General features: G+C 34.2%; 1 protein-coding gene across 5 annotated transcripts in view; it reads left to right on the plus strand.

Annotated features, from left to right (window-relative positions):
• Phlpp (PH domain leucine-rich repeat protein phosphatase) overlaps positions 1-12,821 on the plus strand; it is a 119,270-nt gene that overhangs the window by 35,935 nt on the left and 70,514 nt on the right. The gene's annotated exons all lie outside the window — the stretch shown is intronic.

Raw genomic sequence — 12,821 nt, forward strand, 5'->3', positions numbered from 1 at the left:
CGGATAAGGTGGTGTTACCTCCAAAAGCATGAAATAATTGAGATCGTTTCCTCTGGAATATTACAGACATTCCCGTTCATCATGAACTCTGGTGTAATGCCAAATATTCAACGTATTCACAACATCTACGTACATGCCTTGAAAGAGGTATTAAAATATGTATAAGAAAAATGATGGCATGTTTTGTACACGTTATTCTGGGCGGAAATAATCTTAAAATAATTTTGTATTAATTTATGTAAAGAGGATCTAGTGTGCACTATTTCGCAAACAGTACGGAACATACGCGTCATTTGACTGGGGGTTACTATTTCGCCCTAATATCTGCCGGAACTTCCGGTCTGTGACGTTCACACGACTTACAGTGAATCAATTTTCCAATAGGGAAATTTTCTACCAAAATACAGATTTAGTAGCTGGTTAGGCAGGAAACTAAATATTTAGTTACACTGCCCTCCAGTTGGCACTGTCTTTGCTAAACCTCCGACAACAACAATGTCCCCGGAAAAACGTCATTAAAAAAAGTGACGGCACAGTTTGCTCCGTAAGTTTCATGAAAATTTTACAAAAAAAACCGTCCACAGAGAATGGTTCGAAATAAATCAAAAACGAACTTATGCGCATTTCCGGTTAATACATTTTTTACGGAACGGAAACCTGGTATTCCAGCATTGCACTTAATTTCTCTTTCAAAGCGCCTTAGCGGCGCTCATTAAATGAAATCTTTTGAAATTGCTTGCTCACAACAATGGTTCTGGAAAAAATTGGGATGCATTCTTAAAAATTATTTAGTAAATATTTAGTATTTAGTAAATATTAAGAAAAACGTTTTGGTACTTCATGTCAAAACCTGCAAAAATATCATCTCAATGTCACCCTTATCAAAACATCTGGTAGTTACTAAAAAAAAAAACAGAAAAAATGAACTCACCAATCAGTGTCATATTCTACAAAGTGTTCCATTACAAGTCATGACTTTATAGATGTCCAACATTCAATTCTCTTTTCCCAATCCTGCTATAGAAGATAATATTGCAACATTTGTCGTGATTCCTAAAGCTACATTTCCATTCTAGAACAACCAGAGCGCTCTACTTTCTATAATGGGTAACTAACTACAATTCAAACAACAATTTTCTGAGTTCTTAAGCCTTATCATCAACATTCCTCTTGTAACTAACTGCACGATTATTTTGTAACAAGGTATGTTACATTTCCGGTGGTGGATTTTTCAGACAGGTTTCCTCTTTTATCAGGAACAATCTAACGCTTGGTATTTCCTGCTAGATTCATAAAAGTATAAAATAGATATCAAGGTTATTTTTTATTGTTCTCATTCCACATTTAGAAGTCTTGCCTCTAAAAATATGTAATTACTACGCATAACTGGGAAAGTTGTCCTGTTTTGAGGTAGTTTCCTTAATTTATCATTTAACCAGGTTAACTGTTTCGACCTTGTTGGAAAATGTGTCCCCTACGTGCGTCGAACAAATTAAGCGATGACGAATATATTCGTCAAACCCAGAGTATGTTTGATATGAAATTGGGTTGCAATGAAACGACTTTTATATTTTTTTCGTTATTTATTTAATGTATGATTTATTCATTTATTTGTATTAACATAAATAGGAACCAAAATACATCAAAAATAAATTTCATTGCACTCGAATATAGTATTGTTGTTGATCTCGTAACAGCTTGCTACACACTGATTTACTTTCTTTGATCGGACAAAAATATTCTCTAAATTACCTTATTATCTCAAATACGCATTTAAACGACAAAGCGTTATGGAGGAAATCCGACAAAGAATCATAAAACTAGGAAAAACCTGGCGCCACTAAACAGCTTACTCAATACTGTCCTTGCATAAATACCAAAATTACAAAGAATGAACACTGCTGCAATTATGCCGAGTAGGTGGCAACATTACAGGACACTGGTATTTATGCAAATGAATCCCTGATCAGATGATAAAATACCAACAATTGTGCAGGGAAATATCTTGGCAGGTTAGTAGCCCTCGACTCAGCAATTTGGATGATCGCTAAATCTTGAACCCCGCACATGAGCCAAAAGCTCCGCTTCTTGAATACAGGTAAATAGGGAACAAAAGGATCCTCATCCCGTTTTTTATTACCAGGCGCACCACTTACTGCCGAGTCAAACCTAACACAATTGTACAATTGTATGAATTCGTTATTGATTCAGTGATGACTAATAATAGACAAGGATACACATTTACGAAGACTAATTCATACTATATCTGTACTATTAGTTCTTTTTATTTCGACATGGTCTCAAAATATTCCAAACTTCTTGCAGTTTAAGAATATATTTTAGTTTTAACAAAAATTTTAAAATCAACTGCTGAAAACGCATGATGTATATACTCGACATAACACAAAATTTTACATTTTTTTTTCATGATGAATATCTTCGTCCTAAAACAGTTAATTTGGTTAATGGGGAACACGGAAACCATTGTGGGTCCCATGATAGGTGCGGGTACAGCTCAAAAAAAAGACTTACCACAGGAAGCTCATTTGAACTTGGCGGAGATGCAACTTTATAAGGTTCAGAGGAAACTCAATTAAGTGTCCTTTTAGAGTAGTGGGTGGACGGACTTCCTGTTTATATTGCCCCTTGTAACGAGTTAGTAGGAACGGAAGGAATTGCTATAATTCCATGTTTGAAAAAAAAAAAACATTCTTGGCCGGAAGTATACTTAATTGAACGGATTTTTCATGTTGGAAGTACAGGTATTAAAATATTTTTATTTCGTGTTTATTTTATTGTTCTCGTTTAAATTTATTTTTCGAGTTGTAGCAACAAATGGCATTGAGTCCTCCATTAAAAAAAAAATTATATATATGTATACATTTAAAACGATAACTCTAATTATCAGTTTATCTTAAATTTAATTGAAAGCCATTAAATTAAAATTATCCATAATTAATTTAAAGTATAAAATTAAAAATTTCTAATTGACTATAAACTGAGTTAAATTGAGTTATACTTTATAAGAGAGTAAGCAGCCCATTGGGTATAATCTATTTACTCAGCCGACGATATTTAGGACACATGTACGCTGAGTTGGGTGTAGATTCAATCAACAAGTTACTTAGCAGGTCGGTTTCTGGTTTCAAGTTGTCCCAGAGAGAGAGTGAGGTACTTTGTTGAAGTTGACACTTCAAACTTTGGTAATTAATTTTTTTTTACCCCCAAATTTAGAAATTGTGGGTCCACAGTAACGGAAGTGGCGATCATTATAGATTTCAAAGGTTAGTGTACGTCATTTTTTTGATTACTGATTCATTAATTTATTATTATTTACCATTTTTTATTGATAATTCCTTTCTAAGTGAAAGTGTTGCCATCCTGCAGTTTTTTTCCCACCCTATTTCGAATCCATCGGAAGTACAATTTTTGGGAAACCATTTTTTGATTTTCCTATTTTTGTAGGGAATTAAAATTTTTTTTTTTGAATGAGTGGTATACTTTATCGTGACCATTTTCCTAGAAAAATTAATTTTAGGGTAGTTCTAGGAAGTGGATGATCTATGGTAGGCATCCCTCTAAAGTGAATCCTAGTGATTTGAATCTTTAAACAATTTTTATGGTATGATCTTCATTTGTTTTTTTTTAAAGATTTTTCCTCAACCTTGAGGTTTCCTCAGACCAATTTCCCTTCACACATATACCAAACAATTGTAGTGCACTGCAGGAACTATAGTTACTCTATTCAATCTATGACTATTTCTCCAGTGCACTCTATCCATCGCGTCTTGCTCGCACAGCCCTCGTCCAACCATTAGCTCTTCTATGCCATTTTGCCACCTGTTCCTAAGCCTGCCTCTTTTCTTGTGTACCTGGAGGGCTCCATTGCATCACAGTCTTCGGCATTCTACCTTCTGGCATCCTTAACACGTGGCTGAACCAATTTCAGTTTCATCTTTTCCATTTTCTTCCGTCACCGTGCTGTGCTTCTCCACTATTTTTCTTATATCCGCATTCCTCCTCCTCACTCTGCGGGATATTCATAATAGGACATAATAAAACCATGGTTTTAATCGCAAACCCTTTTTTTAATTTTTTTTTACGACTTTTTGGACCACCCTGGGTACATCATGTACTAGGTACATGATCTGCTGGTGTTGTCATTTTCATCTAGAAAGTATTATATAAATCGCGTAGATGACTTTCTCAAAGAGTGGTCTAAGAAACCAAAGTTTTTGGATATTTTTTTTTAAAGCTAAATCATACTGAAGGGTCTGCCGTGAAGGGTGTACCTTGAAGGGTGTACCCTGAAAGGTGTACCTTGAAGGGTGTACTTTGAAGGGTGTAGTTTTTTAGCTGCCCAATTTTTGTAAACCGGGGGGGATACCCGGGACTCTAATATGTTCTTTACTTCATTTTATATTTTCATTTTTTTCTTAAAGTAGAACAGACTGGAGCCCTGTTCTTCCGTGTGATACGATACGGCTTTACAAACTGTATAATATTAGGATTAACTAGAGAGTTAGTCTCTCTCTTTCAATGGCACTAGAACCCAGCTAGTTGGATGCTGGCCTCCTCGATCTTACTCCGCCAGTCACTCCCTCTCTCTTGCAGCTGCCATCCAGTTCCTAGTTCACAAATAACTGCCTGACATCTACGACGAACCATCTCAGTTTTGGTCTCCCAACTCTCCTTTTGCGGTCAGGGACTTTCCCTGTAGAAGCTTGTACGGGATCACTTCGTGGGCCATTCTGGCGACATGTCCAGCCCTAATCTAAGCCTGATTAGCTTAATTAACGCTATAATATTCGCGGCTCTTTCATCAGAGCATACAGCTCTCTCTGTTTGTTCTGCGACGCCAAGTCGTGTTCTCACGTCTTGGGCCGAACATCTTACGCAGTATTTTCCTTTCGAATATATAATATAAGGAATAACTTTCAATGATGCACACAATTTTGACCTGGAATCAGTTATCTTTGAGAATAGAATGAAGACCAAGTGGTGTGAATGTTTCACACCCTTTTTTCCCCTTTCCCTTTTTAGTTTTGTTGTAAACAGACTCACAAAAACACCTCACAGATCACTCAGATGTTTGCAGCAGTAAATCTTGTCAGCATCTCGATATTAACAGCGAGAGAGAGAGGGAGGAGAATTGACCGTAGTGTTTGCCGTAACCAGTTGGAACAATTGGAGCAAAACTTTTTCTGTTTTTACCTTGAAAAGAGATCTAGATGTTTGGAGGTATTTGTACTTTTGATATCCTCACCACAAACAGAGCGCATTTTGTTGACCCTTTCCCTTTTTCTTTTAATGGCCTGGAATTGCCCTCGCTAACCTAGCAGAGCTCCAGCCGGCCATCTTAACGAGCGTTAAATCGTTTTAATCTTCCAGCACTAATGCGAAAGCGATGAACACTCACACTTTACACCAATTATTTGCTACGTAACTAATTACCTACTCAACCCACCTCCATAATTGTTTGTTTATTTTTATTTTTAGCCAACAGACGGCCAGAAACTCAAGTTTGATAAATTACCTTTTCACGAGTACTAATCATTTTGAAAGACGTTGAAAGTTTTAATTTCTAGTACTTTTTACTCTTATTTGTTTAACATTTAACTTCAAAAAGACAATTAATTAGTCATTTTATTCTTATTATTTGACTTTTTATTAATGACTTCAACATTTAAAAATGTATTAATACTTAATAGCCACGGTAAATCATTGAATGATCTCTTCTGCCGTCTTTTCGACAGTTACCCGTCTATTTCACTTCGTCATTTCCTTTTTTCCTGCGTCTACAGGAAAGTAAAGCAGCATGTTTCATGCGAGAACTGGCAGAAAGTAGAGATCAGAATAACGTAAACGGAAGCACCACATACGGTGCTCAGTACAAAAAAGAAAACAATGGCATCAAAAAGTCCAGAACTGAGCTTGAACCACCTTAGGATTTACAGCTGTTTGAACAAGTGAGAACAAGAATCATTAACGGAAGCAGCCTAAGCTCTTCCATAATCCTAATCTCCGCCCACCACTGCATAAAATCCGTCCGCTCGGCCACATTTCTTACATTGTTCCAGAATAATTAATAAAGGGAAATTTCCCTTAAAGGGCAGAGCATACGCTACATATCTCGTTTTCTACTCGATAGATTATTACAAAATTTTCTACAATTATAGACAATAGTTGTGTTCATATACAGGTAAAATATAAACAAAATCTATCGAGTAGCTTACGAGATATTTGAAGTTAAATATTTCACTGTTTCAAACTGAACCAAATTTTAACTCAAAATATCTCGTTTTCTACTCGATAGATTTTTACTAAATTTTACACAATTATAGACAATAATTACCTCCATATACAAGAAAAATATAAACAAATTCTATCGAGTAGTTTACGAGATATTTGAAGTTAAAGATTTCACTGTTTCAAACTGAACAAAACTTTAACTCTAAATATCGCGTTTTCTACTCGATAGATTTTTACTAAGTTTTATACAATTATAGACAATAGTTCCCTCCATATACTGGTAAAATATAAACAAAATCTATCGAGTAGTTTACGAGATTTTTGAAGTTAAAGATTTCACTGTTTCAAACTGAACCAAATTTTAACTCAAAATATCTCGTTTTCTACTCGATAGATTTTTACGAAATTTTATACAATTATAGACAATAGTTGTGTTCATATACAGGTAAAATGTAAATAAAATCTATCGAGTAGTTTACGAGATATTTGAAGTTAATGATTTCACTGTTTCAAACAGAACCAAATTTTACCTCTAAATATCGCATTTTCTACTTGATAGATTTTTACTAAATTTTACACAATTATAGACAATAGTTGTCTCCACATACAGATAAAATATAAACAAAATCCATCGAGTAGTTTACTAGATATTTGAATTTAAACATTTCACTGTTTCAAACTGAACCAAATTTTAACTCAGAATATCTCGTTTTCTACTCGATAGATTTTTACAAAATTTGACACAATTATAGACAATAGTTGTGTTCATATACAGGTAAAATATAAATAAAATCTATCGAGTAGTTTACGAGATATTTGAAGTTAATGATTTCACTGTTTCAAACAGAACCAAATTTTACCTCGAAATATCGCGTTTTCTACTTGATAGATTTTTACTAAATTTTACACAATTATAGACAATAGTTGTGTTCATATACAGGTAAAATATAAACAAAATCCATCGAGTAGTTTACTAGATATTTGATGTTAAACATTTCACTGTTTCAAACTGAACCAAATTTTAACTCAGAATATCTCGTTTTCTACTCGATAGATTTTTACTAAATTTGACACAATTATAGACAATAGTTGTGTTCATATACAGGTAAAATATAAATAAAATCTATCGAGTAGTTTACGAGATATTTGAAGTTAATGATTTCACTGTTTCAAACAGAACCAAATTTTACCTCGAAATATCGCGTTTTCTACTTGATAGATTTTTACGAAATTTTACACAATTATAGACAATAGTTGTGTTCATATACAGGTAAAATATAAACAAAATCCATCGAGTAGTTTACTAGATATTTGAAGTTAAACATTTCACTGTTTCAAACTGAACCAAATTTTAACTCTAAATATCTCGTCTTCTACTCGATAGATTTTTACGAAATTTTATACAATTATTTTACCAACTTAAATATGAATACCTATTTTATATTACATACGTATAACTTGTGGGGAGAACAGCTAGCAGCTAGATTAACAATGTAATTGAAGAAATCTACATTAACATTTAATATTGGCAAACTAGATTAATTATTAATTACATATTAGGGTGAAGGGACCAGTAATTGACTGGGCACCAGTAATTGACATACCAGATATAAACTGGTATTATAAGGGGTATGAGCCGTTTTTAGTGGTGATTCTTTCAATTTCGTTATTGAGAAGCCTTTGGGCAGCAGTTCCAGAAAAATATTAATTTTTGGAATGTTCCTTGGTATCAGTGGAAGGTTATTTGTGTTAAAAGTTCAAAATCAAGGAAAAAACAAGCCGTTGCTAAGGAGGATTGATAAGAAAATAATTTTCCTTTTTTCTTATTTTTCGTTTATTTGTTCATATATTCGTGTGGTTATCAATGTTCTGTTATAATTAGTATTACTTGTAGATTTCATTTATGTAGTTTTTTTTTTAATTATAAGAAGCATTGAGGATTAAAATGGGGCTGTCAATCACTGGTCCTTGACACGGCAATCTGCCCAGTAATTGACATGTATGTCAATTACTAGTCCTACAGCTTTTTTGTTTGAGACCAGTGATTGACTTCCTGGGAAAATGATAAGATAGGTTGGTAAATTTTATTATAATTAAAAATTCAATACATTGTAAAATAAAATCATTGATAAAAATCGGCAACATAAAATATGTTTAAATTAATGAATTAGCAAATGTACGCCTTATTTCAAAAGGGCATGCAGAATGATTATTCTGTAGAGAACAACAATGTATGAACAACAAACTGGAATAATCGTGATCGCCGAACAGCTTCCGAGGCCTACGTGATTGATAAAAACGACGCCCACTTATCGGAGTTTGAAAATCTCTCATTCTCCCTCAGTTTTGGGTCCTTGCCACATGCCAAAGAAGAAAGGGAGGAAATGGCTGAACCATAGAATTCCATCAAATAAAACGGTCAGGGGAAAAATGAAGCTCCCTCAAGAGAAGTACCAGGTGCGAAATTAAACATAAGTGGAGAAGTTGGTGACTTAGTGATGTTACACATTACTTACTTTTTAATCTAGTTTTTTTTTTCATTGATGTTTCATTTATTTATTACTGTTGTAAGTGCGAATGCTTACAACCTGAGGCGGGACGCGATTAACGTGCACACAGTGTATATATAAATGAGCCCAAGAGGTAACTCAGTAATAATAAACAATCAAAAACTGTTTAGATGCAGAAAATAAGAATGAATTACATTCAGATAGTTTGGTTTCGAAGCAAATGATACTGGCAGCACAGATTGTGGAAAATATTAGCGAAGCGCTCCAAAAGAAGGGAAGCGTAGGAGAAATTTTGTTCACTAGAAAGCACCAACAACTCGAACCCAAAGACGCAACGACCCATCAGTAGCAACGTTATAGGCGGAATGGATAAAACAAGGATGTGACCACATAGTCTAATCGGAAGTAGAGAGTTTGGTAAAGTGAGAACCAAAAAAAAATTCCCAAAAAAAGGTTTAAGTAACAAAATATTTAGCGGAAACTTGGAAGGATAAGAGAGCGGAAGAGTTGAGTGAAAGAGATAAAAGCGAGCCGACAGACATTCTGTACGATCTAACAAGTATGTTAGCTAATATCTCCTTGGTACTATTGAAAGTAAGGGCTGTTATTCAAATTACCTGTCTTGGCTTGGGGACTTAATTAAAACTGTCCAGTAGGAGAGTTGTGTTAGGGTTGATCGTCAAAAACTGCATAAAAAAGCGTAATGTTGAAAAATATTAGATTATTTAGGTTTGCCTATTTAAAAACTGACTGTAATTAATTATGAATAAGACCGATTTTTGTTATAAATCCAATTGAAAAAGTGATTTGGGTGATTTAAGTGATTTATTTAGATTTAAAAGTGATTTTGAATGCATATCTTATGTCGTTTCATGAATATATTTGTATGTCAATTACTGGTCCCACCCCATGTCAAACACTGGTTCCACCGAAAATTCGGTATGTCAATTACTGGGTCATTGACATACTTCCAAAAAAAATCATTTTTGGTTGACATAAAGATTGAATTTACTGCTTTTAAAATATTAATAAAATAAAATACATCCTACTGGAGCGGTACAATTTTACAACCTACACCTGGAGCCAAAATAACGGAAGTTATTCTACCTTAAACTCGAATTTTTTCTTAAGCAGTCAATTACTGGTCCCTTCACCCTATTATTATCTCGTAATTACTAGGTAAAATACCAATCAGTTTAATTGAACAATGAACTTAAACCTACCAATTTTTACTTCTTTCTGCTGTGCTTAACTTTCACTATTATCTGATATCAATAACAAAATAAAAGTTTGTGCGTTGGTATATGCATTTATAATTTTCATCGTCAAAACTAGTATATTTTTTTTGTTTTTTTTGTTTAAACCTGTGTAAGGCTAGTTTAATACCTCGTATTACAATCTAAATTAAATGGGTGCAACTCGTTACTGAATAAAGAGTTATGCATGAATATGCCCAGCATAGGGGTCGCTGACATCTGATACATTCTAATAAATTACTAAAACGTAAGAATGAAATGTTGGGTACTTCCTGATTTGTGTACCTTTTGGCGTTTAATCAACCCTTACACTTAACATTTTAAACTGTAAGTTTTTTGTAAGGAGATATTAAAATGATCAAGTATTATTGAAATTACAGTCTATTGAAAATTACACAGAACATTACAGTCATCTGGACAAATCGTTCAAAGGCACTTGTGTCTCGCGTGAAATTAGATGGAAGTGCCTTTGAATACTTCCGGTGCCATATGACATTTCTGTTTTTAGAGGTCGTGCTCCATTCTTCACCACAGATTATATCTTTTTTCTCTACACAATAGAATTAAATAGAAATTTATTGAGAGATTGACATTTTAAGTTTTGATATTATTATAGCCATCGAGTAATAAGCTACCCAAAGAAGTGGGTTCCAGGTATAATAACAATCTTGCAGATGCGTAATCAAAACAGGAAACAAAGCCAATTTGTCGGTAACCAACGTATTCTGTGGTTAATCTTTTGTTTCTGTATGATTTGTATAATTTTTGTCTCAATGCGTCCGTAATGTTATTCAAGAATCGGCGTGGGATGACAAATTTTGGCGTTCTATAAGAACAGAACGCCACAATTTCTGACGGAAGAATTATTATTTTTAAGAGATTGAGTTTATAGAGAAAAATGTCTTATCACAATTTACCCCAAATTTTTAAGTCAATGATACTGTTGAAAGAGACAAAACGTCCACTTCCTTCATAACCCTAATGTACCTTATTGCCAAGTTCGAGTGAAACTCATCGGCGATTTCCGGTGTACTGTATATACAATACTTCCGGTGATCTGGTTACATATTTCATACTCATCTACAGAATTCTGGCGCTTTAGTAGGAAACCTTATCCACCAATCCTTGAATTATTTCATATTTTTTTCCTGGAAGAAAATCTATAGATCCTGTTATTGGCAATTAGTACGCTAACTTTCAAGAGAAATCGATACAAAAATGGCTGACAGATTACAGTAATGGTGATAAGAGAAGATTCTATAAAACTATGGTAGATCAATTACCTAGACAACCATGGTTTAAGGGGATTGTCCCTAATAAATGGGTTGTTACGACAATAAGCAGGCTGAGAGCGAACCACGCGGTGTGCGGATCATATCTACACAGGATCAACAAAAGGTCCTCTCCTCTTTGCTTAGATTGCAATGAGGAAGAGGATTTCAAGACAATATAATATTGATATGTCCACGTTATGTGGTAGAAAGGAAACGAATGTTTGACGACATATACAGGTATTTAGGTACACCATTTCGCTACGAAGACATTATATTCTCCACCAACATACTCGTATATGTGCTTAAATCTGAAGCAGAGCTAGCAAATTAAACATGAATGTATTTAAAAGTTCTAGAATGAATGGAAGAAAATGATTAGAGAAGGATTACGGTGATTTTAATTTCGGTTAAGCTATAAGGATGGCAGGAATATAGAGTACTAATCCATCCATTAGCTGTAAGTTTGTATGTAAATAGTTGTATATAGTAGAGGGATGAATGAGTGAAGCGAATGTATTTATAAGTAAGAATGGAGAGTGAGTGATATTCTAGCGATAAGCACCTAGACGATGCTGACTGTATGGCGGAAGCCAATGCCACAAAAAGAAAACAAAACAAAAAAAAATCGATGGAGCCATTTTCGAGATATTCGATAAAGCGGCACTTCTAGCCGATTTTTTTCGGAATGCTAAGGGACCCCATAGTAGTAGCACCTATTACAAATATAAATTTGAAATTAGGTAGGATTTCAGGGGGGCTTCCAAATTACAAAATCCAGATAAAACTCGTAATTTTTTTATCATGAAAAGTAAATTGAATGTTGCCAATCTTAAGTTTGTATGTCAGTGCTAATGTATTGTTTGCAAATAGTACAGTAAAAATTCCAAGTCTGATATAAATCCTTCATTTATAAGGACGACAATCGTCATCATAGAAAGTTATGAATATTTTGAAATTATTATTAGAGGATAAGATAAAAAATTTTTATATTGGTAAACAGTTGTAGAAAAAGGAATCGAAATACTCGTACATAAATACGTAGAGGTCACTTGTAAAATTGTAAATGATCGCCTGACAACGGCCAGATCAGGTTTGACCTTTCGACTCGGTATTATGTTAGTCGTACTCGCTGTACCTTCTACGTACTCACGCACCAACCCAGTGTATGTGTTAGAGTGAGAGAGAGAGCGAGAGAGTGAATGAAAGAAAAGAGAGTTACAACAATGTCTAGCCTGCCTTTATATCAATCTATGCTATAGGTGTTTGCTTAGCGAAAGATTTGTGTTTTACGTCTTGTTTGTAAACAGTGATGTGGTTTTGTTTAGAAGACCGTGTTTGTTTGTAAATAAATTAATTTATTAGACGTCATTATCGTTTTTCATTCAGCTTTCCTTCGGCACTATTTCTTCCTTTTGAAAAGGAGGGATGATAAAGCACCAGCTCCCCTCCGAAATGCGCTTCAGTTCGGTTCTACCAACTTCATCATCTTTATGAGTAAAAAAAAAAATGAATGAGTAAGAACATCCGCC

Source organism: Rhodnius prolixus, unplaced genomic scaffold (genome assembly GCF_049639745.1).
Source record: "Rhodnius prolixus isolate KJV_2025 unplaced genomic scaffold, Rpr scaffold_4, whole genome shotgun sequence".
Taxonomy (NCBI): Eukaryota; Metazoa; Arthropoda; class Insecta; order Hemiptera; family Reduviidae; genus Rhodnius; species Rhodnius prolixus.